The sequence below is a fragment of the Marmota marmota genome, unplaced genomic scaffold (assembly GCF_001458135.2).
Source record: "Marmota marmota marmota unplaced genomic scaffold, marMar, whole genome shotgun sequence".
Taxonomy (NCBI): domain Eukaryota; kingdom Metazoa; phylum Chordata; class Mammalia; order Rodentia; family Sciuridae; genus Marmota; species Marmota marmota.
The window spans coordinates 12,748,460-12,752,775 of NW_026000026.1; the positions used below are offsets into that span (position 1 = coordinate 12,748,460).

Here is a 4,316-nt window from a genome sequence, read left to right on the forward strand (position 1 = left end):
GGGAGAGGGACCCCTCCCAGCAAAGCCAGCCTCGCCTATGAGGTGGTCCCCTGGCAAGGGACAGTCACTCAGGGGCTTTGGATCAGCAGACCTGTGTTTGAATCTGCCTTCCTTTCCTTACCAGCTGTGTGACCTTGGCAAGCCACTTGCCTTCTCTGACCCTCTGTTTCCTCATCATGGTGCCCCCTGGGACACAAAGCAGAGTGGGCACCTAGGGCCTGACGGAGGGAGAAGCATGGACCCGAGCCCTCTTATGTTCCTGCTGCTGTGCCCAGCCTGCCCTGTCCCGAGAAAGTCCCCTCTTCATCAGTCCTGGATACCAGCATCCTCCCCATCTCCCCCCCCCAACACACTTCTAGAGATATCGGGGTCTCCCTGGACCAGCGCCACCCCCATGGCATCCGTCCCCTGCTCTCTGGCTCTAACCCCAGCTGGACTTGCGAAATCTGTCCAGACCCAGAGATGGCTACGGCAGGCCCAGAAGGGCCTGGCATCCCCCAGGGCAGCTCTAGGTCCCGGCCACCCAGCCTAGATGGGGCCCTGCCTTTGCCACAGGGACCCAGCTCCGGGGAGGGCCGGCCCCGGCATCTTGCCATGAGCCACTGTGTTTGGCTCCCCCGACTTTTCTTAGGTGCCCCCACCGCCTGCTTTTCCTTTGCTTTCCCTGGTTTCTTGAGCCGTGAAACAGCCCCTGCCCTGGGTCACTGCAGAGTCCACACTGGTCACCTCCAGAGCTCTGAGAGTTCAGTGTGACGATGATTTTTTGTTGATCCACTTGGGGCAGCTATTTTGGGGGGATGGGGCTCTGTCCCCTTCCCACTCCTCTATGTGGCTCTGAGATTTCTCCCCAAGCCTGGCATGGGGCTGATTTTTATTAACTTAAACTGGGTTTAATAGGTGACACTCGCCGGATGCGGTGGTGCAGACCTGTAATCCGGCAGGAGGATTGCAAGTCCAAAGCCAGCCTCAGCGATTTAGCGAGGCCCTAAGTAGCTCAGCAAGACCCTGTCTCTAAATAAAATACTAAAAAGGCTAGGGGTGTGGCTCAGTGGTTAAGCACCCCTGGGTTCAATCCCTGGTACAAATAACTGAATAAAACTAACAGTGCAGAATCAAAGCAAACAGGAACAAGATGCCACTTCACACCCACCAGGATGGCTGGGACCAGTCAGTCCCACTCGCTGGGGATGACACAGAGACAGGAGCCCTCACCCACTGCTGGCAGGGATAGAGAACTGAAAACCGTCTGTCCTGAGCTTTAAGTGATTAGACACAGAACTGGCACACGACCCAGAAATTCTGCTCCTCAGAACACACGCCCGAGAAATAAAAACACATCCATCCCCAACCTGGACTTCACTGTCCTGAGCTGCACTGTGCTTAACATCCCCATAGCAGAAACCACCCAAGGGATACACTCAGTGTGGCGGGCCACAGGTGGAATATTATGTATCCATGAACAGGAACTTAGTACTGATAGCTGCTCCCGTGCCGATGAGTCTTGGAGACTCTTTGCCCAGTGAGAGAAGCCGGTCACAAAGCCTCTGGTAGGACTCCATTTGTGTGAAATGTCCAGAATAATCAAATTCACAGAGTCAGAAGTAAAGGAAGTAGACGGGTAGAGTTGCTTAGGGCTGGGGCAGGTGGCTGCCGCCCACCAGGAGCTCCCTCCAAGCAGGCATCCAGAAGCCAGCGAGCCAGAGCTCTGAGGACAAGGGGACTCTGCGAGAGAACACGTCAAAACTGGGGAGGGGAGGTCTGCAGGCCCTGCACTGCGACTCCCACCCTCTGTCCTCAATGGCGCGGCTCCTCCCCCTCCTCCTCACCATCTGCACCCAAAGTCCCCGCTCAGCTGGAATCCTGGGGTGGACGCAGGGAGGTCAGGCACGGCCTGCATCCCGCCCTGGCTGGGGACATGGGCCCTGCTTGGCAGAGGCCACAGGAGCCAGGGAGGAGGTGGGTGGAGTCGGGGTCAACCATGGGGCATCCCCAGGCCACACTGGGAGCCCCAGCCCAGTGTGAGCTGACAGAGCTGGTCGGCCCCCCACCAGGCCTCTGCTGCCACTCCCCAGCCTCTGCTTCTGGCCTCCGTGACACACACCTGCCCAGGTTCAGCTCAGGACAGGACTGTGAGGGGGCCCGTGGAGTCAGGGTGGGCTGGGCAGAGGGCCTGGATAGCGGGTACTTGGCACTGTATTCTCGTCTTTGTTCCTAGGGGCACCCCAAACGTGTGTGGCTCTGTCCTTACAAAACCAATGAAGACCAAGAGCAAATGCTATGGGCAGTCGGGCCCTGGCGGCTCCCAGAGGCCTGCAGTCTGAAGGGCAGTCCCCTCTAATCCCGCCCGTCGGGTCGGATTTGTTGCTCCAGATTTCTTCCCAGCAGCTGGACATCTCCAGAAAGTTCTAAGTGGGAGCTCGCTGCCTTCAGCCTGCCCTTCCCTCGTGCCCCCGCGGAGTCACAGCCCTGGGCCTTCCCTGAGCTGCATCCACCCCTCCCGCCAGCAAGGATCCAGCAAGGAACCAGGGGCCCCTCCTGCCCCCAGGCACTGGGCTTCAGGCGGAGGGAAGAGGACACCCGAGAGGAGGAGACCCAGGTGGCCTCTGGGAAGAGTCACTGCCAGCAGGTGGGTGAGGCCAGTTGGTGGGAGGCTGAGGGCTGGATGGTGGCCGGGTGGGTGGCAGGCCCCCTCCAGAAGGCCTCTGGGGGACAGTGGTGAGAGACCAGGAGGAGGAGGTCAGCCCGTGGGAAATCGGTGCTGGCCTGGGCGGGCGGGGAGCGCGGCAGCTGTGCAGGGGCCCTTTGCCTGCTGTGGCCCCGGGCCCCATGGCCAGCTGAGCCCAGCCTCAGAGTGCTGGCCATGACGGCTGTCCTCAGAGCCGCTGAGCTTGGGGTGCTTTGTTAGGCAGCTTATGGTAAAACTGAAACAGACGGCAGAGAAATGCAAGAAAGAACCTTCTAGAATAAAGGAACACAGTCAAGGGTTATAAAATGTCTTGGGGCCTAGCTCAGATGTACCCGAGGTCTAGAGACTCTTCCCTAAAACTTCATTTTTAGAATTGATTCCTCCCCCTGGGCCTCCTGCGTGACACGGGCCTTCAGTGCGGGGGTCCAGGCAGTCGGGAGTGGGGACAGGGTTTGGAACCCTCTCCGCCCTGGCTGGGGACTCGGGACATGAGGTCTGGGCCCCTCCTGCAGATGGGTCAGCATGGTCGTTCCGGGGGTGGTAGTGTCCCCTATTGCCTCACGCCTTCAGAGCTAGCCTGGGGACAGTGTGTGGGAGCATTGGGCCGGGCAGGTGCGGAGGTGGCCCTTCTCAACTTCTGACCCTGGTGAGCATCAGTGTGCTGTCAGCTCCAGGCCCCCGGGCACCCTGGGCTGCCGAGGAGCCACACCCTGGGCAAGGACAGAGTGCCAGAGCTGCTCTAGGACCAGGGACACGGCTGCCACACCAGGGGCACCTGACCTTGCAGCTCGGCCCTGCATGGCACAGGGCACGGGAGCCAGGGAGGAGGCGGGCGCGAGCGAGGGGAGCAAGTGGGCTTGTCACTTGTAGAGGGTGCCCAGGGTGCCTGCCGGGGGGGGGGGTGGGCCTAGAAAGAAGGCCAGAGGGCGAGCCACAGGGAAGCTGGACGAGGGGAGCGGGGGGAGGAGCCCCCTGGCTGGAGGGGACTGTGGCGGAAGGGCCAGCGGGCATGGGGCACCGCCCGGGGCTGGGCGCAGGGAGGCGGCGGGGGCCACTGCGGGGCAGGAGGCCGGGTTCTGCGAGCCGACTCACTGCTCACAGGGCCTGTGGCCGCTGCACACGTGGGTGACAGGCCAGGAGCCAGGGACAGGAGTTTGTTTGGAAGGTGGGTGGGACACAAGGTGGGACAGGGAGAGGGGACTTGGTGGCTCAGAGCTTTCCCGCCTGAGCACCCGGAGCAGGAATGTGCCTCTCGGGTAACTGGGAGATCCACGTTCCCTCCTGACCTGTGGCCAAGCGCAGCGTCGGGCGGCCCGGGCACCTGGGCCCAGGAGGATGGGTGGCCTGGGACAGCACCAGGTGGTCAGCCAGGCTGCACTGCTGCCAACCTCCGCCTCCCTCCAGGACTGGCCTGGAGACCCTCGGCAGGCTGCGGTAGCTGCTGCAGGGAGGGTGTACGGCCCCTCACCCTGCCTGGAAGCCGAGCTGTTCCCCCCGCCCGGGGTCTGGCACCCAGAGGGCATGTGACCTGTGGGTTCCGAGTGCAGCATCTGCCACCCACTGACCCGCGTGGCTGGCTCTTCAGGGGAATGGCCTGGGCGCTGGGGAACCCAGCTCGGGCTCAGGCTGG

The 4,316-nt window shown here is 61.9% G+C and overlaps 1 long non-coding RNA gene across 1 annotated transcript in view; it reads right to left on the bottom strand.

Moving 5' to 3' along the window:
• Positions 1-3,633, bottom strand: part of LOC125618975 — a 17,777-nt gene extending 14,144 nt beyond the window's left edge. Inside the window, exons 1-2 of the long non-coding RNA XR_007350387.1 lie at positions 3,622-3,633; positions 776-784 (exon numbers count right to left, since the gene is read on the bottom strand). This is a non-coding gene — a long non-coding RNA (uncharacterized LOC125618975). The remainder of the gene's footprint in view (positions 1-775; positions 785-3,621) is intronic.
• Between the last annotated feature and the right edge of the window lie 683 nt (positions 3,634-4,316).